Source organism: Canis lupus, chromosome 11 (genome assembly GCF_003254725.2).
Source record: "Canis lupus dingo isolate Sandy chromosome 11, ASM325472v2, whole genome shotgun sequence".
Lineage (NCBI taxonomy): Eukaryota > Metazoa > Chordata > Mammalia > Carnivora > Canidae > Canis > Canis lupus.
Genome location: NC_064253.1, coordinates 70171621 through 70195341, shown reverse-complemented (window position 1 = coordinate 70195341; position 23721 = coordinate 70171621). Strand labels below are relative to the sequence as shown.

General features: G+C 45.5%; 1 protein-coding gene across 6 annotated transcripts in view; it reads left to right on the top strand.

Moving 5' to 3' along the window:
• ASTN2 (astrotactin 2) overlaps positions 1-23721 on the top strand; it is an 853772-nt gene that overhangs the window by 424199 nt on the left and 405852 nt on the right. The window contains exon 1 of one of the 6 annotated variants that reach the window (XM_035696820.2): positions 10150-10303. The exons of 4 other annotated variants lie outside the window; for them this stretch is intronic. The gene's annotated coding sequence lies outside the window, so the exon portion shown is untranslated. Of the gene's footprint in view, positions 1-10149; positions 10304-11490; positions 11509-23721 lie in introns of those variants that run through there. One more of the 6 variants, XM_049116410.1, reaches the window with a different exon arrangement.

Sequence of the window (23721 nt, the reverse complement as noted above, 5' to 3'; positions counted from 1 at the left end):
TCTCTGTGTGTCTAATAAATAATTAAAATCTTAAAAAAAATCAATTGGGATATAATAGGGACTCAAGGACTTTGCAGATCACTCTGGCGAGTGTTGCCATCTTAATGGTATCAGATGCCCTAATTCATGAACATGGGATGTCCTTCCATTTATTTAGACTTTCTGTATTTTCTTTCAGTGCTATCTTAGTTTTCGGTGCATAGGTCTTTACACCTCTTTTGTGAAATTTATTTCTAAGTATTTTATTCTTTCTGGTGCTGTGGAAAATGGAGTCATTTTCTTAATTTCATTTTTGATATTTTCATTGCTAGTGTATAGAAATACAGTTGGGTTTTGGACATTGACTTTGTAACCTGAAGCCGTACTGAGCTCATTTATTAATTCAAACTCTGTGTGTATGTGTGTGTGTGTGTGTGTGTATGTATGCCTTAGAATTTTCTATATGTAAAAACATGACATCTCCAAATACAATTTTATTTCTTCTCCAATCGGGATGACTTTTTTTTTTCTGCCTAATTTCTCTGACTATAGCCTTCAGTGCAATGCTAAATAGATATGGCAAGAGTTATGCTTACCCTTAAAACCATTCTGTATGTCTGATACCATGCTACCATAAAAAGTTCAGAAAAGAAATAGTGAAGGCCCTACCTTTAGGAATTATAATTTGTGTGGTCTGGGGTGGCACTCAGGCAGCACCATCTTTAAATTTTTCCAGTTGATACTAATGTGCAGCTAGGATTGAGAAGGTCTGGATCAACATCTCTGAAAAGAGGCTTTTGTCCTCCCACCATAGCATGTGTCCTAGTTGACTAATTATTTAGGTTTCCAGTTAATCTGCAAATCCTGCATGAGCAGGGATGATTTACTTCTTGCTCACCATTATATCCACAGCAAGAGTACCTAGTACAGAATAGATTGAAAAAAAAAAAAAAGACAGTTTGTAACCCTCATAACTACCCCATGTGAAATGCAACACTGGCCCATTTGAAAGGGCTCAGAAAGGGGAAGCAGCTTGCTGAAGATGGCACCAGTTTGATCGTAGAGCAGAAGTGGGTTCAGATCTTTGCTCATACAGATCCAAAGCTGTTGCTTATTCTACTTCTAACACACCTCAGGCACACACCTGGGGGGAAACGTGACCCCCTCCAAGCTCACATAGTGGCCAAGTCAAGAATGTGGATAAGCACAAGAGCCTCTGGCTCTGAGCCCATTGCATGGCCCTCTCCACACCACCAGAATTGCCAGAAATACCTGAGTTTCAGTTTCCCCACTGTGAACGACTAACCAAACCAGGTAGCTACGAGGTGTAAATGATTGAGGATCAACCACAGAGTGCTGAGCACCTAGCTCAGGGCCTGGCACTCAGGACATCTCAAACAGGACACTGAACATCTTCCTTGAGGGAAAGAGAAAGAGAGAGAGAGAGAGAGAGAGAGAGAGAGAGAGAGAGAGAGAGAGAGAGAGAGAGAGAGAAAGAAATATCCCATAGGCAGCAGCTACCCTGGAGGACCCAAAGAAGCTTCTCAACATTCCTGTTGGCCAACCACCTGGATTCTATAACTTGAGCCCTAACCAAGAGCTTGAAAAATTCAAACTGGAAACTGGAGATATAGACATTAGCCCCAAACCCCTCTAGGCCTCCCTTCCTTCCTGTGAGCAGATATTGGGCCCTAGCAGCACCTGGAACCCACAGAAAGAGCAGGAGATTGGCTTGGTTAGAATGACTTAATGGCCTACTCTCTAGCCAAAACGATTCCTAGCAGAAAGGGCATGGGTTTTGGCATCAAGCAGATTTGGATCCAGTTCCGACTCTACACTAATGCAACCTCTCTGTGGCTTTGGGCAGCTCGGTTAACCTTTCTGTGCCTCCGTTTCCTTCATCAGTGAAATGTGATAATTATACGTTCTTCTCAGCTGTGAAAAGTCAATGAACCACTGCACTGATGCCAAACAACCGACAGTTAATAAGTGTTATTTGCCTTGGTGAGTGGAGGAGTTAAAGCCACAAACTGCCCTTCCAATAGAAGATATCTGTGGAGGGCCTCCTGGGCCAGAGATAGAGATGTGAGAGGCAGATGACTCCATGCCTTCCCTTTAGAGTAGAGATGCTGAGGGGCAGAGATGACATGAGGCTGGCCCACCGTCACACGGTAGAACAGTGGGACAGACCACCTGGGTCCCTGCCAGGGGCCCATCACATTTTATTCGGCTGCATCTCCAAGGCCTGGATCAGCAGAGAGGTCTTTTTTTCCGGAGTCACCAGTGGCAGAGCAGGAACCGGGCCCTTCATCCGAGGTTGTAATCAAAAGAAGCCTTGAGCCTTGGGGAGGCGGCTCCAAAGGCTGTTACTTCGCAGGCTGAGGCAGAGGCTTGAGGCCAATATCAGCGGCCCTGGGCTCCTGACAGCAGGTGTGGATGATGAATGGGCAGCTTAACGTGATGGAGCAAATTGATCATTGCATCAGCGACCACAACTTATTCATTTCTGCAAAGAGGGCAATTCATTACCCTGCATGTCACACTGCCCATGTCATCGCCAGAGATAAAAGCCCGAGGCCTTACAGCCTGTGCCTCTCATCACATCTCACCTCTTCTTAATGGGAGGGCAAGGATGCTGAAATAGAGCGCCGGATGCTCAAGGCTGCTCCAGGGTCCTTCTTCGCCTGCCCAGAACCCAGGGGCCATTTCTCTTCCAGCAGCAAATGAAGAACAAACCACAGGAGCTTTTGTAGCAGTTGACAATAGCAAATAAGTTGCTTCTTTCAGGCTGGCCTTGTACTTGCTGGAGCACGGTGTTGAGAAGGATTCTGAGGCTGCATGTGGGCCCAATAAAAGTGAAAGCTGGAATTGATTGGTGATGTGGGCAGTGGGTCTAGAATAAGGAGGCAGACATATACCATGTGTAATTCCCCCTCCAGTGATGGCTGGACTATTTTCATACAACTCTCAAGTACTCTCAGATGCTCCACAGCATTAAGAATAAACTAGAAGGCAGTGAACAATCGAGTGTGCGTTATAGACAGTTAATGAACACTTACATTTTCTTCTCTCGGGCAGTGCAGCAGCTCTAACCCACTGTAGTACAACCCCCAGGTTTGTCCAAATAAATTCCTGGGTGAGTTGCAAGAAATGTTACACTAACAGTAGTCAAATCACTCAAGTTATTCTGGCTTATAATATTTGAAACTGCAGGGTCTCAACCTAGATTTTAGATAATTTGCAAGAAACAATACTATACTAGTAACAGTCAAATTACTCAAGCTTGAAAATACCTTCTCTCTTCAAGGGATTTTTTAAAGAATGTAGAGCGTTCAAAATTGTAAGTGAAATCTCAGTCTTCGCTTGAATTCTGAAATGCTTTCTGGAGTGGAAGAGAGAAAAATGGGATCGTAGATGACGATGAAACCTTGCACATGCAGTTCCCCACTGCCAATCTGCAGTACGTCCCTGACCTTCTGCCACTAAGTCAGCAACTGGGCTTCATCCGTGTCCACCCCTTTCCAAGTGATCCCCAGGATACGGCCCTTCCTGCGTCAGGCAGGTTCTCCTGCCTGGGTCCTGGATCCCATGCCCTCAGGTTTACTGAAGGACCTTGTCCTATTGATTAAATCCTCTCTCTGCTTTATCTTCGCAATAGGAATCAGTCTACTTCAGTCATCGTAAAAGCCAGTCCTAAACAACTTAACCATAAGTGGGAAATAGAGATTCTCATGAATGGAGATGATTGTGGCAGAGATGGGCTCACATATGGCAGTATCCAGAGAGACAGTTTCTCTCTCCCTCCATCTCTCCCTTTCTTATCCCGGCTCCTGTCTCTGTGCCGACCACATTATACCCATGTCCTCCGTAAGGTATGGGATGCAGGCACCAGGAACTCTGGAGACATATGCTTACATCTAGAACATAAAGGAAACAGAATGTCTTTTCTTTGGTGTGTTGTGTAAAATCCCGGAATCTTTGGGAAGAATTTGTACTGGCCCAGGCAGGTGCATATGTCCTTCTGTGGGACAGGTAAAGGGGATTGGGTGATCTGATTGGTCTGGCAAATGCTTGCTACCAGAATGGCAAGGTGCTCACATATTGGCCCTCCGCCCCCCACCATAGCCACGTGGAATAAGAAGCAATTCTGGAAAATTCTCAGGTTACTGAAAAACAGCCTCCTATAAATAGCCTTGTGGTTTGTAACCAAGGAGAATTTTGCCTCCTCTCTCTACCTCCCCCCCAGCCCGGGGGACATTTGGCAATGCCTGGAAGTGATTTTGGTGATTACAACTGGCAGGTGCTACTGGCATCCAGTAGGTAGAGGCCAGGGACACGGCTAAGCTTTCTACAATACACAGGACAGTCCCTCCAACAGAGAACTGAATAGCCCAAAGTATTAGCATGGAGACTGAGCAATCCTGGGCCCCCCCCCGTCTTAGCACTGTTTCCTTCATTCCTGATTGTCTTGCATATCCTTTTATAGACCTCCCTGAGAGACTATCCAAACTCTCAACTGATGCTGAAATAACAACCATCACCAAAAAAAGAAATGCCAATTATTGAGCATTTACCATATGCCAGGCAATGGGCTAAGTATGTTTCATGCAGCTGCCATGTCTAATCCTCACAAAGGCATGATAAGATAGGTACTATTATTGTTCGTAAAGTCACACATCCTTCTTGGAGGACAAGCCAAGAATCACATGCAAATCGAATTCCGAAGTCTGTGTCTTTAACCACTAAGCAGTAAAGGCTCCGTAACTTCAGGAATCTACAGATACTAAAAAGCCGTGAGGGTGAGGGTAGGCTTCATCCTTCCTCCTCCTCACCTTGCCTGCTTGGACTCCAACATGTCCCAGAATAGGATGTGCCTGACTCTTGCCCCCAGGCCCTCACACCTGCATGGACTCTGGTACCGTCTGAGCTCACTGTCTTCTCGTCTCAGCCTCCCCAGGAGAATAGTGATCTCAGCATTCTATGAAGCAGGGGTCTATGAGGGGCAGAGGGGAGGGAGCGGGGAAGGGAATCAATATTTCTCTAGTGTATTTGCAAACAGTGATAATAAATATGTTAGAAGTCAAGTACGATTTTTAAATATATTATCAGTTTTTAATCACAAGCAGCAATGATTCCAGCACTGGGACTGCCGTATAAATAGATACGACATAGTCCATAGCCTTTTGGATGGCCACCAAGTACAGGAGCATATTGGTGTTTGGCAGACCCAGTTGACCTTGGATCTCTCTTTTTCATAGAGTATTTATTAACAGTTTATTGGAATCTATAGTAGAAGTGCTATCATCTAATTAAGGTTGTTATAATATAAAAATAAATCAAAATATCCCCCCCTTTCTATCTTTGACATAAACACACACATACACACACGATACGTAAAACTCCATCTACTGAAGGTGAAGGGCCTGGCAACAGCAACTACCCTCCCCTCTCACACACAGTACACACGATAGCACGAGCATTCCTAGGGTCCTGATCTTAGTTTCTTTTTTTTTTTTATTTTAATTTTTATTTATTTACTTATGATAGTCACAGAGAGAGAGAGAGAGGCAGAGACACAGGCAGAGGGAGAAGCAGGCTCCATGCACCGGGAGCCCGACGTGGGATTCGATCCCGGGTCTCCAGGATCGCGCCCTGGGCCAAAGGCAGGCGCCAAACCGCTGCGCCACCCAGGGATCCCCCTGATCTTAGTTTCTAAATACAACTCCACTAAAAGGAATCTGGGCTCTTTGCAGAAATGGGTGGGACAAGGAAAACAAAACATCTTGTGTCAGGAGGCAAGTCAGAGAGTTGGGGACATGTCAAAGGATACAAGAGCCAGCTTCAAGAGGCTTCAACTGGTCTAATCTTGTACAATTTAAGCATCAAAATTAATATATATATATATATATATATATATATATATATATATATATATGATAACATATCACATAGGAAATAGTCGGTAATATAGGAAACCACCATTCAATTCTAATATACATTAAGAAACGAATACTTGAATGTTTGATGAGGAAAGAGATATTGCCATAGTTTCAAAGTACATCTCCACAAAAGACGTAATAATTACAGAGGGGAAAAGACTTACTTAAGTAGAGAACGCTGGCAGACCATACTTTAATGGAATGTATGAAGTGAATATCACCCTAAGTGAGACAAATCAAAGTCATGTGCCACCTGATAGGATGCCCTGACAAAGGAACGTGACTTCTTTGATATTCTTATCCAGAGATGTATCACCTGATCAGGAAAAGGCATCAGACAAACCCAAACTGAAAGGGGACTGTAATCAAACGCTTCAAGATTATAAAGGACAAGAGAAAAATGAGGACACACTCTGGATTGAAGACTAGAAGACGTGACACATAAAGACGACACATGATTCTGACCTGGATTCTTTTCCTGAAAGGATATTTTTTTTTTGGGACATTTAGCAAAATTTGAGCGGAGCTTGAGATTTCTATAGTGCTGATGTTTCTGTGTTAAATTCCTGGTTTTGATGATCATGTCATGGTTATACATGAGACTGTTTTCCTTTTGTAGAAAATATGACCAAAGTGTTTGGGGTCGTGGAGAACCTGGCCAGCAACTTCCTCTCTAACGGTTTATAGGAAATGATTCTTTCATCTGACAGGAATGTAAAAATATTGCCTGCACCAGAATTAATTAATTAATTTATTAATTTATTTATTTTTTGCAAATGAGTCTGTTTTTCTGTGGGCCAAATGTGGATATCTTCAAGAGTCACAACAAGATGTAGCCTATCTCCCTCTACTCCCTTCTTTTTTTTTTTTTAAAGATTTATTTATTTATTAATTTACTTGACAGAGCGTGTGCATGTTTGCAAGAGAGAAAGAAAGAGAGCGAGAGAGAGCGCACACAGCAGGGGGAGCAGCAGAGGGAGAAGGGGAGGGAGTAGCAGGCTCCCCCGCTGAGCAGCGAGCCTGACCCAGGGCTTGATCCCAGGACCCTGAGATCATGACCTGAGCCAGATCATGACCTGAGCCAGAGGTGGGAGGCAGATGCTTAACTGACTGAGCCACCCAGGCGCACGCCCTCCCCCTACTCCCTTCTTTCAGCAGAGTCTAGAGATATGAGATCTACAGAGGCAGAGAAGAGAGGGAGTCATTGAAATGGAAAATCAAAGTTGTTTACACGTTAATTACTCAGTGAGATCTGCTATGTGGTCCCTTTGGGAAGCGAGAAGTATCTTCCCAGAAGAAATAACAACCTCATCAACTTAACTCAGATGTCTCTATGAGACTTCCACATTCATTATCCCATTTGTTCCTCAAACAGCCCATAGAGGCAGAACGCTCAGAGAATATGGATCCCATTTCACACAGTAAGAAACTAACTCCCCCAGAAGTTAAGTGACTTCCCAATACCACACATCTGGCAGATAATGGTACCAGTGAATCAGACTCAAAACTGTCTGATTCCAAAGACCCTTTAGAGTTCCTCAACTGCCTTCCAAGATGCACATCCGATAGCCTCCCTCAAAGAAATAGCATTGATTGGTCTACACCTACTGTAGAGGCGTCATTGCTCTCTTTTGCCCATATCCTGTTATTAGCTCAAAACAAGTTGGAGAACTCTGTCCGACTGTTTCTCATCCTGAAATTTAAAGGCAGTCTCATTTTTGTAAAATGCATGCCTAGCAGCTGATCACTGACGCTAGTTGAATGCTGAAGTCCCAATTCCAGGAATGGAGGGGGCGGGGTGTGGGGTGGGGAAAAAACTTCGCAGACAAAAGCGTTGCATTAATCCTCTGGTCCACTTAGGTCCTGGATCACTCAGGGCTCCTGTGTACCCCACCCTCTTCCCACCTCACACCCTTCCTGTCTCAAGAGCTTGGGATAAGATCCCTTTCCCTCTCTTAAAGGCTCAATTCCCTGGTCTCACTGACCAGCACTCTGGGTGTGGATAGGTTTGATCGCCCCACACCCACATCGCCTTCCTCTCCTTCCTTCCCTGCTTCTGTTTTATTGCCTACATCCTTCGTTCCAGTGCTAACAGTCGAAGATCATTATTAGATTCCAAGAAAGTTGTGTGGCTGAGGAATTTATTAATTTTGCCCTTTGGCTACAGAAAACCAATAATCGTTACCAGGGAATTTTAAAAGAGAGTGGAAGGAGGAGAGAGGGGTTTAAGTTGGGGGTGGGGCAAATAAACAGACACTGTCTAGTTCCGAGATGCTTTGAGTGTCCACAGATTCTCCCCTAGGATATCTTCCTGTTTTCTCACACAGGGTTCCGCATGAATTGTCAAGCAGCCTCAGGGACGGTAAGAAAACACTTGATAGCAGAGAGATCACTGAGGGCTGGAGTGCTCATAAAAGGCTTTGTGCAGGAGGAGGGTGGATGGGCCAGTTGCAGGGAGACAACGACCCACGGTCACGTAGAAGACAGGAAGGGCCTGTGTGTGTGTGTGTGTGTGTGTGTGTGTGTGTGCTGCTCGCGACTGTGATTCCATCACTAAGAATAATATTGGACGAAGTATAATAGAAACCTCAACAGTTTGTGTTCAATGGAAGGAAAGTGGAAAGAAAGAAGGAAAAATGGAAGGAAAGTGGAAAGAAAGAAGGAAAAATGGAAGGAAAGGAGGAAGAAGAGGAGGAGACATGAATGCCAGACTGAGTGGTAAAAGGCAATGGAAGCATGAAGAAAAGACGGCTTCTGAACCTCAGTGTGGTTGTGTCTTCACTTTGACTACCCTGCTCTTGCCAGCCCTACCCCCACCTGTATCACCTTCAGGAAAAAGGTTAAGCTTTTCTCTGAGAAATGCTGGAAATGCTGGCTGCCTACTTGCCATGCAGCCCCCCTTTCTTTGCTCCCAAAACCTATGACTCAGGGAGAGGTGAGCCCCATCCCTTTCTAGGAGCTAAGTCATGATTTGACCAAACCAACATGGCGAATTCTCCTTGGCGGCCACGGGTCAGGGCTGGTAGGCGAACCTCCGCTTTGGCCCGCGAGACATAAGCGGGAGGGTCTTCTGGAAAAGATACCCTTGTTTTTAAGAAGGAGACACCGTATGCCATGGTTGCTTTCTGATTTTGGACTTTGCTGTATCTGGCCAGGAAGCCTGAAAATGTTTTGCTTTTTGAGACCATGAAGCGAGTCATCCTGAGAGATTAGTCAACAGCGAGCATGCCAGAGTGAAGAGATGGAAACCCAGGATGCCTGATAACACAGCTGAGCTGCTGAATTGAACAACTCTGAAATCTTCCCTATCTCTGGACTCTGTGATATAAGCAACAATACAGGGGTTTATGGTTTAAACCAATTTCAGTCATGCTTTTCTGCTTCTTGGAGGCAAAGTCATGCTAAGCAATACAGCACCTCAGCCTGTCGCGGCACGCTTCCTCAACCACGTGTCAAGCCTCATCCAACAAGCCTGCCCAGCCCCCCATCGAGTCCCACCTCACCAGGGTGTGCAGATCCCCTGAACACACCCCACTGTATACATTCATATCTTCCTCCCACTTTTCACTCAGTCTCCCCTTCTAAGTGTCATAGGCGGATTATACCTCCTTTCCCAGCACTAACCGGGGTGTCACCGCAGAGAACCTTTCTACCGTCCGTCTGTGTGTCTGTAGTGTGAAGCTAAAGTGTGTGTGAGCTCAGGAGATGGGAAGCCTGGGTTTGAATTCCAGCTTTGCCACCAACTAGTGTTGTGACCTGGAACATTTTGCTTAACCCTTTCCAGCTTTAGTTCCTTCCTTTGTAAAAATGGAAATAATAATAGGACCTCCTCTATAGGGTAGTTGTAAAAAAAAATGAGATGTGCCCTCGTGCATAAAAGTGTAGAGCGCAGTGCCTGGCACGTAGTAGGCACCGCCGTGGTTCTATTTGTTTTCATATGTGTTTTCACGATGGATGCGCAATCTACAGACCCCATGAGGGCAGAACTTATTTTCGTTTCTTTCTCACCGATCACAGAGCCCTGTATTGCCAAAGTGAATGCTTACAGCAAAACATACACAGTGTTGTGGGATGGAATGACGTGGAATGAAGTGGGATGGGAAGTGGGATGCTAGAATGAGATGCATCCTGCAACCACGTGGGAGGCCAGTCCCACTGAGGACACTGGGCAGAGCTAAGCCTTACTGCTTGTAGCGTTTCAAATGTCAGGCCAAAGGTATGGATTTTATCTTGAAGAAATTAAGGAAGTATTGATGAATTTGATCTGCAGAACAAACAAGGAAATCTAGAAGAGGAATCCACCCTTTGGTTTTCAGTGTGTGCCGGGACGTACTTTGCATGCCACGGTACTCGCTCATCTAAAGTGTGCATTTCAGTGAGCCTTGGTAAGTTTACAGCATTGCATAACCGCCACCAAAATCCAATTTTAGAAGATTTGAATCTGGCTTCCTTAGCCGGGTGGGTTGAACTCTAGATGCTCTTATGTGAGCAGGCCACTTAGGGTCCCAGACTCATAGAAGAGGCCAGAAATGAGGAGGGAGTATCCATCTCCCCTCCCAGCCTTAGCCCTGGAAAGTGTGGACTGTGGCCTCTGCATCCCTCTTCTTGCAGGTGTGTCATGAGCTCAGTTTCCTTCAGCTTTCCTCCTTCCCCCTGAGCTCCAGCATTTATACATAATTCATTCCATGGCTTTTTCCCACTCACCCTTCTACCCAGTCTTCAAGATCCTTGATGTTTAGAATCATGGCTAACTGACTTTTTCTCCCCAGTTCATTCCTAGTGGCAGCAGGACCTGGCCCATAGTAGGTGGAGATGTAGGTGGGTTGAGCAACCCAAGCACATCATTAGCTATAATTCTGGCTTTGATTCCACTGTGGAGAAGGGCTGGCATCCCTGTAGTGCATACCCATCCAGGAGAGGGTCTTGAAACGGTACAGCAGACAGGAGAGCTACGAATATAAAGACGGTAAATTATTACTGCCCATTTGGCAATTTCAGGTCAGGTGCACCAACCCCCCTGTCTTTCACGATTCTTGCCTCTGAGTGAAGGTCACTTGGCTATTTCCTGAGCCTCTTTGCTTTGTGTTGTACAAAACTTGGACTCTCATTGTTTCAATATTCTTCACTCTTCAAGGCACCTAGAAGTGATTTCTAAATGAAACACCACTTGTCTCCAGCTAGCTTCTTCAGTATAGAAAGGTGACCGGCACAGGGAAGCCCCCATGAGCTGTCCCTGACAGGCAGAGTGTGTGTGTGCACGCACGCCTCTGAGCAGTAAATCAGCTTGTGCAAGAAAGGCAGGGTGTTTGTTGCAGGCACATATTCCTAAAATAAAAATGAAGATGAGATAAGCAGTTTGAAGCTAGAGGCGACACCGGGCTGGGAGCCTGAACCCAGATGACCAGAGGGCCATCTAGGTCTGGTACCCAAGAAGTCCAAGGCAAAGGGCCAAGTCATGAAAACTGGCAGAGAGGATGGGAAGCCACAGACTCCAACAGGAAGGTGGAAGACCAGGAGTCAGAGAAGAGGGACAGATCAGACAGGAGGCCCAGCATGAGAGATCAGAGGGATGACTTCAGGGGAGTTCAAGGTGAGCTGAGAGGGCGGATAGCTGTGACTGGGGAAGGGTCAAGGCTTAGAGTGAACTTGCTGGCACTGAGAGCTTAGGGCCAAAGTGGCACACTCAAATGGATAAGGAGGGGACCTTTGGGCCGCAGGACCACCTTGGTCTGTGTGTGCATGAGTGTGTACATGAGTGCATGTGTGTGTGCGTGCGTGTGTGCGTGTGTGTGTGTGTGAAAGAGAGATGTTCTCCTCCTTAAATCTCTATAGACTTTGAGAGATTGAAGGGACTTTTTTGGCTTATTGAGTTAGATTTTTTTTTTTAAATAAAGAATCAGAAAGATGCCACAATTTCCACAAGGACCTAGAGTCTTTTAATAGCAAAGCTAGGATTGGAATCCAGGTATTTAGACTACTGGGCCAGTGTTCCTTCTATTCTTCTGTTCTTGCTGAACATCTTGGTCTGTGTTGGTAGTACAGATCCAGGAGTCCTGACTTAGATGCCTGGCTCCACTGTCATTTGGTGTGCGTAGAGACTATTCTAATGAAAAGGCAATTGACATCCAAATAATGTCTTCAGTTTGTTAATAGGATTGTTTCGGTGCTAATTTCTTAGTTTTGGTAAATATACTATGGCACATGATGATTAATTATATGTCTCAACTTGACTGGGTGATGGAGTGCCTAGATATTTGGTTAAACATTATTCTAGGTGTTTCTCTGAGTGTATTTTTGGATGAGATTAGCATTTAAATCGATAGACTGAATAAAGCAGATTGCCTTCCCTCGTATGGGTGAGCCTCATCCAATCTGTTGAAGGACTGAATAGAACAAAAGGCTGACCCTTCCCCAACTAAGGGAGAATTTTCCTGCTTGACAGCCCTTGGGCTGAGAAATCAGCTTTTCCTGGTTCTAACACAGCCTGCCAACCTTGGAATTCAAAATGGGCCATTGGCTCTGCAAATTTTGGACTTGCCAGCCTCTCTAATCAAGTGAGCCAATTCTTTATAATACATTTCTCTATGTAGAATTTATAATTCTACTGGTCCTGTTTTTCCAGAGAACCCTAACTGATACACAGGGTTATATAAGATGTTAGCATTAGGATAGCTAGGTCAAGGGTATACAAAGTTTTTCTGTACTGACTTTGCAACTCTTCTCTAAATCTAAAAATGTTTTACAATAAAAAGTTCCCCCCCCAAAAAAAAGGCCAGAATCTCAGTATCCCAGATTATGATAATTTTCCCATAAAGGGACATCAAAGTCCTAAGAGGGCAAAGGGGTCAAATTTGATGCTAAGCGATGCTCTATAACCAGGACTTCCAGATCCCCAACCAGTAGCCCGAGTTTTCTTCTATATGCTGTCATTTTTCATCTGAATCACTGGAAGACTCAATGCTGTTTTTTCTTGTTCCTTCCCTTCCTCATGGCATCTTGGATCTAAAGCTTTAGGAGAGCAGGGATGGTGTTTTCTTTTTCTATCTCCAGCCCTCCACACTGGGCACACATACAGTGGGCTTCCACTAAACAGTTTTGTTTAACTTAGTCAATTTGAAAAGAATGACATGGATGGTTTCATATCTGCCTGTATGTCTAAAATAGACTTTATTTGTTAACTAAGAGTCAAATATATGATGAGCTTTGCTGGGTATGAGAGATGAGTGAGGGGTAACAAAGAAAAGCATGCAATCCTGGGGAGGGCCAGGTGAGTTGAAAAAATACTACTGAAACCAGGATATATATTGGGCACTTACTATGTGCAAGTTACTCTACAGAATTTTCTATACGCTAGCCTCTGTCATCCTTCGGTGGGGCATTGATGTTAATACTGCCACTGTCTTCATTATGCCAGACAAGGAAATCACGACTGTATGAGGTTAAGTCGCTGGCCCAAGGACTTGATGCTAGTTAATGGCAAACTGGGATTTGAACTCATGATTGGCCTGCCAGCAAAGCCTGATCTTTTTACCTGAACTGTGCTACACAGTCATTTGGAGTTAGAGCTCTTTTTTCACATATCTGTTTTAATACAGTGGGTACCCTAAGAAGAAGGGCCTCAATTGTATTTATCTTAGTTCTTGCAAATCTTTACAGCTGGGCAACACAGTAAAGAAAGGAAACGCTTGTTGAGTTGAATTAAGAGAAATAAAGCTTTGGGAAACAATGAGAGACAGAGATTGGAATCCCTTCCTGTGAATAGTTTTCTCCTTTTTTATTATTATTATTATTATTATTTTTAAAGATTTTATTTATTTATTCATGATAGTCACACAGAGGGAGACAGAGAGGCAGAGACACAGGCAGAGGGAGAAGCAGGCTCCATGCACCGGGAGCCCGACGTGGGATTCGATCCCGGGTCTCCAGGATCATGCCCCGGGCCAAAGGCAGGCGCCAAACCGCTGCGCCACCCAGGGATCCCTATTATTATTATTTTTTAAAGCAAGAAGTATCTCAGGGAGATGATCAATTCTCCTCTGAAATGATCCCCCTGTGTACTTATAATAATGAATCACTATCAGTCTGGGGAAAACCATATTGTGATAATATATTGAGTCCCAGCTTATGTGCTAGGGTCTAGGCCAATGTGCTGTCCTCAAATGGTACCAAGAGCTGGCCATAGTCTCCAGGGCCCTTTCATATTTCAGCTGAATGGGGAGCAATGGAGAGAAGGCCTGAACGCAAACTTAATGTAGGCGCTACTCAGGGACCATGGGGCTCGCTGAGGACCTCTCGGCCTGAAAAACTACAGTCACCCAGCTCTAGGGCATTGCCACCAATCTACCCTGAGAAAGAAATATTGGTCCTCCTTGTGGACAAAAGGAGTTATATTGGTAAGGCTTCTGGTCAACAATAGGCTGTTAGTAGTTGAGTTTTGGGGGGAGTCAAAAGTGACATGCAATTTTCAACACCACCATGGGTGGGCACCCCTAACCCCTGTGTTGTTCAAGGGTCAACTCTATTTGAAAAGTGACAAGGAGAAGAGCCCATCGTCAAGAAGCATGAGTTCTGTTCCTGCTGGCCTAATTACGTGATGTGGGAGATTGTCACCTAGCCTCAGGCTCTCAGCCTTTTTATTGGTAAATTGTAGATTGTAATATCATCCTTGTCTACATCATAAGCAGTGCTCTGTGGGACTGGAATGAGATAATATGTATAAAAAGGATGGCAAATGTACAAAGTGATGTTCAAGTGTATTAATAGCAGAGTGGAGTGTGAATTGAAATAGTATAGCAAAACGAGCACAGGTGTTGAGCACCAGTTCCTTTCTATGATTCCATTGCCTGCTTGAACAAAGGAAAGGTACCTACTTAAATCTCTCTGAACTTCAGGATCCTTCCTCATCTGTAAAAAATGATTTCAATGCTTGTCTTGTAAGTTGCAGAGAAAATTACAGATGATGAGTGAAAGAGTTTGGTACAGGGTATGGCCTCCAAAGCTGATATGTATTTCATGAGATTCTCTTTGCTGTATCTTTCCCCCATTAGACTATGAGCTTTCTGAGGGGGTTAAAAAAATATATATATATATATAAATAAAATGGGGATAAGAATAGTACTTACCTCAACGTGGTAAGCATGAATATATATCTTTGCAGCTGAGTCTAGCACATTGCTTGACAATCCAGTAAAAAACTAACAACTATTTATAAAATGAGTTCTGTATAATACCAAGATCAACTAGGAATCAAAGAAAAAAACAATATTTTTTTTAAGATTTCTATTCCATTTGCATCTTTATCTTGTCCTAAACCTCCATCATATTTCTTCTTTTTTACCTATCCTCTAAAACATCAGGTAGCTGTTGGGGCACCTGGGTGGTTCATTCATTTAAGCATCTGACTCTTAGTCCACCTTGGGTCATGATCTGGGGGCATGAGATTGAGCCCCGTGTCAGGCTCCATGCTAAGTAGGGAGTCTGCTTGAGATTCTCTCCCCTCCCTCTGTGCCTCACTCCCCCTTCTCTAAAATAAAGTAAATAAATAAAATATTTTACCAAAAAAAAAAAAAAAAGTAAGGCAGTTGTTAATCCTGGGGAAAGTTCATTTATTTATTCATTCAACCAGTAAATATTTATGAAAGGCCCGCCCACCCGCTGTGTCAGACTCTGAGATACATGGTACAAGACTATACACAGTCCGTGACCAGTAGGAGATGATAAATAGTGCCGGCAAATAAGGGATTCGAGGATGGACAGATTCGAACTATCCTGGCTGGCTTCTCAGAGAAATGTGAGGTCCCAGGTGAATTGTGAAGGACAAGGGGGGACAGGGGAAATAATATTTAGCACATGCAGGGAAAGGCAAGTTGTTTTGGATAACTGGAGTGAAGACCGAGGATGGGAGTGAGGGAGGATGGGGAGAAGGCAGTGAGGAGGGAGTGGTTGGTGCAGGGACCAATTATGGAGAGCCTGGGAGATTATATTCAGCGGTCCTGTCTTTTCTCCTGAGGGCAATTGGAAGCCACAGAAGGATTTTAAGGAGGAGAAATCATTACTGGATCTCCATTCTGGAACCATTACTCTGGCTCAGTGTGAGAGATGGATAGGCAGGAAAAGCAAGGTCACTATGTTAGAATTGGCTGAGCCCAATGTTCTCCTGTGAGATACTCGGCCTGTGTTTATCAAATTAAACCAAGTTAGAAATGTGACACACACAATCCAAACAACGATGGGTTGTTCACACCTTCTCTTATATTCAGGGTCCCCAAAATCATACAAATATGTTCTCTCATCCTTCGATGTGTCCACCCCTAAGGAGATAGGCAGGCGTCTGCCTCCCACTTTTGCTGATTTTTCTTCTTCCAAAGACATAAACAAGGTCCCAGGCGTTGGGCAGAGCTGTGCTAAATGAGAGCAAGGTAGAGATGTATGTGGGTTCATTTGTTATCTGAAACCATCAGACTCACCCTTCAAATTAGACAGGGAGAAAAGATTGATACCAAAGTGCTCATGGGCTGTCAGAAAATGCAACCTTTATAGCTTGAAAATTCCTGGAAGAGCGAAATGCCTTTCGGAGGATGTCAGTTATGTGCCCGGCGAGGTGTCGGGTATGTTCCCAGCCTCAACAGTCTAATTAGAAGGCCTAAGAGCCGGGACATTGGGGTCAGAGGGTCTGAAATCAAGTGCAAGCACTGGTATGCGCGGAGTGACCTTGGGCAAGTCACCTAACCCACCCCACACAGTTGGTGTATGTAAATAAAATGAGGCTGTGCCTATAAAGTGCTTGGAAAAAATAAAATTAAAAAAAAATAAAGTGCTTGGCACTTCATTAGGACCCGATGGATGTGGTTGTGGTGGTGGTTAGAAGTGGTGGTTTTTCTTGCAGTGGCTGTGGCATTGGTGATGGTAACGGCCCCACAGCATGGTGATGAAGCTAAAATATATTAAGATCAAATCCCAAGTCTGCCAGTCACTAACTGTAGGACCTTGGGCAAGTTACCCAGTATCTCATTCAATTTCCCATCTGTATAATGGGGATAAGCATAGTACTTACCTCAAAAGGTTGATATGAAGATTGAATTTAGTGAGCCACAACTATAAAATGTGAGGATGGTGCCTGCAACGGGGTAAGCATGAATAAGTGACAAATAGACGTATAAGCTGATTCCCCCTCAAAACAACCAGGTGGGGTATGTGTAAGCCCCACAGAGGAAAAGCGGCTTCCTTATCTCACAGGCAAAAGACTGAAACAGAGAGAGAACGTGAATTTTCCCTGTCACACAGCCAGTTAAGAATAGAAATGGAATTTGAATTCTGTTTTGCCAAATACAATATTGGTGCTTTAGACTGTGGGCCTAGAAGCCTTACTTTATCCCACTTGTGACCCCAAGAGGAACATGCTTCTAGAATAATGGAAATCTCCTTAAAAGCTCACATTTATGGAGTGACTTTGTGTGCTAAGTCTACACTTTCCATCACTCGATTCTCGCAGGAATCTTTTTTTTTTTTTTTTAAGATTTTATCTATTTATTCATGAGAGACACAGAGACAGAGAGAGGCAGAGACACAGGCAGAGGAAGAAGGAGAAGCAGGCTCCATGCAGGGAGCCTGACGCGGGACTCGATCCCAGGTCTCCAGGATCACACCCTGGGCTGAAGGTGGCACTAAACCGCTGAACCACCCGGGCTGCCCCACAGCAATCTTTTTTAGCTTAAAGATATTATTCCCATGTTAACGATGAAGACAAATGAGGGTCAGAGACTTTCTATCACCTGCCCAAGATCACACAACTCTTGTCAAATAGCAGGCATAGGATTCAAATGCAGGCAGGAATGGAAAGCTTTAAGACCCATGCACTTGAGCACCTGTCACTTTTAGTCTTAATTCCCCCAAAAGGGGATTGAACAATGAGAGGCGCTTCTGGGAATATGCTCCAGTCCATTTTGTTTTATTTAACATGCGAGACGTAGAAGTATATATTCAGCCGGCATAGACGTGCAGATTGCTAAGGGAATCACCTTCCCTTACTCACAGCAAGATCCTAGCAGCGTAGTATCCTGTCCCCCACCCCTAACCTTTTCACGGATGAGCAAAATAAAAGCTCAGAGAATGTAAGTAAGTTCCCCAAGTCTGCACAGGTAAAACGGTAAGAGCCGGAATGTGCGTGCATAACCACCTGACTCTAGAAAATTGAACCTATTTCTCCAAAAGCCACCGTATATGGGAGTGCATATAAATGTCAACAGAAAATAATGGAACAGCCATCATTTGTCTGCACCATGCCTCAGCCTGCAGAGCTAAATGAGTTCAAAAGCCATTTTTTTTTACAAGGCCATCACTTAGGTGTTTACCAGCCTGACTAACTTCATTACGCTCCGCCGCTTACTTGGGGGTATTGCCTTCCTCATAAGGTTGTCTTAATGGCGCACTCAGCTCTGTTAATTGCAGAGTGTTTTGTGTGCATTAGCTGCAGCTGGCACTGCTCTTGATGGGTACTCCAGGGCCCTTTATGGGGTTTGGAAGAAAACTTGCAGAACGTCGGCACCTCTGCGGCTGTTGACAAAAGAAACGGGGCTACTTTGATCCAAGGCATCAAGCCACCTCTTCGGAGCAGTAGCGACTCGTTTATGGGAGCAGGGCTAATATTTAGCAGGTACACAGTAGGACACTGTGGTGGCTGCTAAAATATTGAAGTGCAGTTGGACCGGTTCTTAAAGAGGTGCTTTTTGAGACCCCCTCGGAGCTCTGACCAGTTCAGCTTCTCTGCGAGGACTCCCCAGTTGTCCCTTTGATCCAGAAAATGAAGGCCTAGCACCTGACACAACAGAGGCCTCCTGGACCCACCATATATGGATCAGCTGATTGGCGGTGCCCTCCGTGGAGCCACCGTTAAAATCTTTGACTTCTACCTCCGCGCTCAGACCTCATACAGCTAGAAGACGGAGCAGGCCGGAGCAGTCGGACCGCCCATACCATCTCTCCTCAGTATTGTTTTTTTTGCCTCATCTAGAATTTTGTACAGATCCACGTGGATTCCAACATAATTGGTACATTCCACCTCTTACGTTCAAATGGTGGTGGTTTAGTCCATGCTGAATTTTCCCGAGCCTTTTCTTTCCCCCCTTACTAAAATTCAGGAGTGATCTTGGTGAATAAGTAATGACTTCAAAAAGGCTGCCATCTCCTGATCTTAGGTTCTGTTTCCATTCGGTTCTTCTCCCACCTTGTGAAATGAATGCTCTGTGCTCCTGTTTCTAATCTAAACTTGTCTTGGCCCACCTGTCTCAGAGGCGTGAGCTAGGCGGACTCGCCTGACTTCTCTGCGGGGAGGGACAGCCTCCCACTGACCTTCACTCTGGCTCCTGTCCTGTCTGCTTGAAGGGGGCCCGAGGGGAGCCAGGGAAGCAGGAACAAAACCACCCTGAGGTCTCAGAGAGAGCCAGTCTTATTCATCCCTGCAGCGTTGAGCTGGGGAGGAGAGGAGGGCGGGTAATGAGAAGGAACTAGAATAGAAGCTCGGAGTAAACGGAAGCAATTTGTTTTCAAGGAGGTGGAATTAGTTTCTTATCTCCGAATGCCCATAACAGTTTCCTCCCTCCACCCTTTATTAGTGCAGGTAACTCTTAGGATTCAGTCAGTCTGCACGAACGGAAACCCAGAACACAACCTGCTTCTCCATGAGGCGGATGTGCGTGTGTGTCTCTCGGGTGAAAGTTCAGAGGTGGGAATCCAGGGGTGGCACGGCAGCTCTTTGCTGCAGGAGTGCGTGCAGATGCAGACTCCTGCCAGCTTCTTGCCCTGCCCTCCCTGAGGTCCAGCTCTCGCTGCATCCATGCGCCCTGTAGGAGGATGGAAGCCGGGGCAAGAGCAGCAGAACCTAAAACCAGCCATCCCCCAAGGCGCGACCCTGGGGCTGCTGTAATTTACCTCGAAGCCACAAAGTCCTCTTGTGGCCACACCCAGTTTCGAGGAAGGTTGGGGACTGTGGTAAGAAGTCCAGGGAGCTGGAAATATCAAACTACAATGTCTCTTCCTGTAGAAGGAGAGAGCTGCCGTTGGGATCCACCCTCAGTCTGTTTGTTCTCACATCGCATCACGTACCTGGCTGTGTGTCTCCACCATTAGACTGAACCCTAAGAAGGCGGGGGCTGTATCTACTTCATTGCTGCGCGTTCCCTGTCCCGCACTGGGCTTCACCTAGGACAAGTGCTCGAGGGGAATCTCGACCCAGCGGTGTCATCATCTTACAGCTTAAATCCTGCAACCGCCTCCCACTGACCTTGGTGTCTAATCCAGACTTACCACCACGGCCTATAAGGTCCCTCCCCTCTAGACTCATAGGCACCATACCTCCCACCCTTCCTTACTGGGATTCAATCAGACCAGTGTTATTCCTGCTTCTGCAACTTGCCAAACTATGTTCCTGCCCAGGCCCTTTGTGCGTGCTGTTAGCTCTGCCTGGAATGCTCTTCCCTGGCTCCTGTTCCTTTAGTTGGCTTTTCTTTATGAAGATCTTGGCTCAGATGGCTCTCTTAATATCTCTCTAACGTTGCCCAACCCCACATATGCCTGTCTTACCGTCACTGTTGGGTCTCCTTATGCTGAGATGTGGCCTTTATGTTTCTGAGCAGTCTCTGAAATTGTTCTATGGATGTATGTATGCATGCTTATTTGTATGCCTGTATGTACAGATTTAGCTGTTGGATTATTGCCTCCCAAACTAGAATATAAGTTCCTGGTGGGCAGAGACCATGCCTACTTTTTGTCCATGGTATCCTGGGCACCTAAGATGGTGTCTCATACTTACAAGCTGTCCATAAGAAGTGGTAGCATTGATTGTTCAATTAGCAGTGCGATGAGATCATATCTTCAGAAGCTAAATACCCTTTTTCTTTTTGTTTTTATATCTCCCCACAAAGCTGCCAAGTAAAACCTAGAAGTCAGCCTTGAAACATATGTGAATTCACAACCTTATTGCCCAATGCCCCTCCCAGGTTAAGAATCTGTCTTTATGCCTCTCCCATGAGATGGAAGTAAAGTCTCTCTCTAGGGGCTAACTTCCTACCCAGATATTATAGTCTGCCAGGCCTCCCTATCCTCGTCTGTAACCCAGATTGACATCATTATGAAATGAAGAGGATCAGAGGGATAGGCAGATGGACCCAGGAGTAAAGAGGAAGCATCAGTTGGAATGATGCAGCTCAGGGAGATGGAACCCAGCGTGTGTTGAACAGATGTGTCACAGAAGCTTGGTGCCCTGCTTTAGAGATGCTGAAACAAAAGCTCTGAATGGAAGCAGGGAGCCTGGCTGGTGTGTTTGGGGAACAGAGTAAACCGGAGGGAGTAGTAGGAGATGAAGTCAAAAAGGTCACAGCGGGGAAGGGTGGGAGCATGGAGATCCAGTAATAGTGATACTGCGGTGGGAACCCAGCAAGCAGTGGACCAGAGGAAGGAGAAATGGGGATGGAGAAGAAAGTGAATTCTGGAAGCATTGGTGAAGGAGAATCAGAACCTCAGGGAGCAGCCCAGTGGAGGGGAGGGAGGAGTGGGTATTTGTGAAATAGAAGTAAAAGTCAAGGATGATTCCCCCAAAATGTCTGCCCTGGGAGTTTGCACTGGAAACTCAAGTCTTTATCATGCATACAAAGTGCTCAGTAAATATTTATTGAATCAAGTCCAATTTCTCTCCCTTTTCTGCCCTTCTACTGAGGTTTGCTTTGTCCTAGACTAAATACAGGGTTCTGTGAGGCCTGGTCTTGGCTGACATCTCCTCTTTGTTGCCCCGGGTCTTGCTGAATGAAGCCTGACAGAGACCTCTCTTGACCCACAGCGTAATGGTGCCAAAGTCAGGACTAAATCCCAAGACATCAGCCGGCGTGGGAGCCTACGGCTGGGTCACTGTGAGCCCAGATCAGCAGTCTTAAATTGTATACCTTCTCCTGGGTGTTTACCAGCTACTTCCTCATACCCGACAGCTCTCCAGAACTCCAGACACACAGCCTCGTTAGTAAGCTCTCCGGGGCCAGGCCCACAGTGATACATGCTGAAAATCCATCAGGTGGGCCATCCCAGTGGTACCCACTTGGTGCCATGAAGCTGTTCTGGGCTATCCTCGCCTCTGTGTTCAGTGTCCACCCCTTTCTATGCTCATCACAGGTTCCCATTAGCTCTACCAACAGGAAGTCACCAACCTTGCATGTACATCCAGTGAACTGGACACCCTGGGCCTCCAGCAAGCACCCTTCCCAGTACATCCCACGGACTTCCATTAATATTCAGGGACTGACAACTAAGATTGACTGCCTCATTAGCAGGCGTCGTGTGGAACTCTGACAATAATTAACAACTCAACAGTCTCATTTGCTGGCCTATCAGAGAAGTATTCAATCAAAAATGTAATTTGCCCGATGCCTCCATTTAGCATGGGAAGACTATTCCTTCTAAGTTTTAAATAGTCTAATTAAGAGGGAAGAAATAGAAGGGGAAAAATTATTAACAGTATAGGTTTAATGTGAAATTGCTGGAGCGAATTAATAATGCAATAACCATTTTTAGCAGCTGTCTATCAGTTTGTGGGCCAGCGTAATTCAATTAGTCAGCAAAGGACTGTTCAGATTAGGTGGTGGGGAACAAGTGCCATTTCTCTCCGGAAAGTGCTGGGGACTTCATTTCCTGGGGTGTGGGAGAGGTCTGTACCAAACATCCCAAGGCTCTGCACAGGGGCCACGTCCGGGGATCAAGTCAGCCTAGTGGCTGGTGTGAGCGCACTTGCTTTCTCAGGGTCCCCCCAGAACAGTCGCACTGCCTCTCCTTGGGGTTTACTTACGGCACAGTCAACTCTGCAGTGTCAACACCCTTGATTCAAAGCAAACAGTCTGTCAAAGTCAAGCATTCTAGCTCAGCCTAGTGGGATTCTGGTCATGTCCTCTCCCAGCAGCGTAACACTGTGGGCCATGGCTTTTTTTCTTTCCTCCCGTGTGCATGCCACTTGCACATCTCCAGCCCGTGCTTGTCGAGACCTTTCTCTCGAGGATGCCTTCCCAGGATCTGTGTGCTAAATCCTACCAGCTCTTGGGGCCAGCCCAGATTTGACCTAAATAAGGCCGTCTTTCCCCCGTCAGGCCTGCTGGTTTCCAGGTGGTTCCCAGCCCTCAGGTTCTACACCTCCTCTTTACCTGTAAATGCAATCACATGGCAGATCCAACAGGGTGGTGGTGCAGAGGCTCAGAAATGCCAGGAGTGCAGGCAGCGAGCCAGTCTAGCAGTAAGAATGCAGCTTGGGAGGATGGTAGAGAATGTGCGAAAAGTCAATAGCACATAATAGGTGCTGTAGGGACGCCTGAGTGGCTCAGACGGTTAAGCATCCAACTCTTGATTTCGGCTCAGGTGGTGATCTCAGGGTCGTGAGATCCAGCCCCGTGTCAGGGTCCTCTCTGGGGAGGTGGTCTGCTTGAGAGTCTCTCCCTTTCCCTCTGCCCCTCCCCTGCTCATTCAAGTGCCCTGCACATTCTCTTTCTTTTTCTCTCTCTCTCTGTCAAATAAATAAATAAACCTTTAAAAAAAATAGGTGCTTTAAAACAGCCACTGTTTTATTAATGCACTTAATACAGTACCAGGCCTGCAGTCAATGTCAGCTTCTTTACCCTTCCCGACATTCTCCTTGGCATTTCCACAGCCTTTGTTTCAATGAGAGCAGCCTAACAGCTCTCTTAATGTAGTTTTCTTTTTCTTTCCTTTCTTCATTCCTCATTTCCCAGTTCCTCTGTCAACTCAGGGAGGGCACGATTTCCATCACATGCAGGCT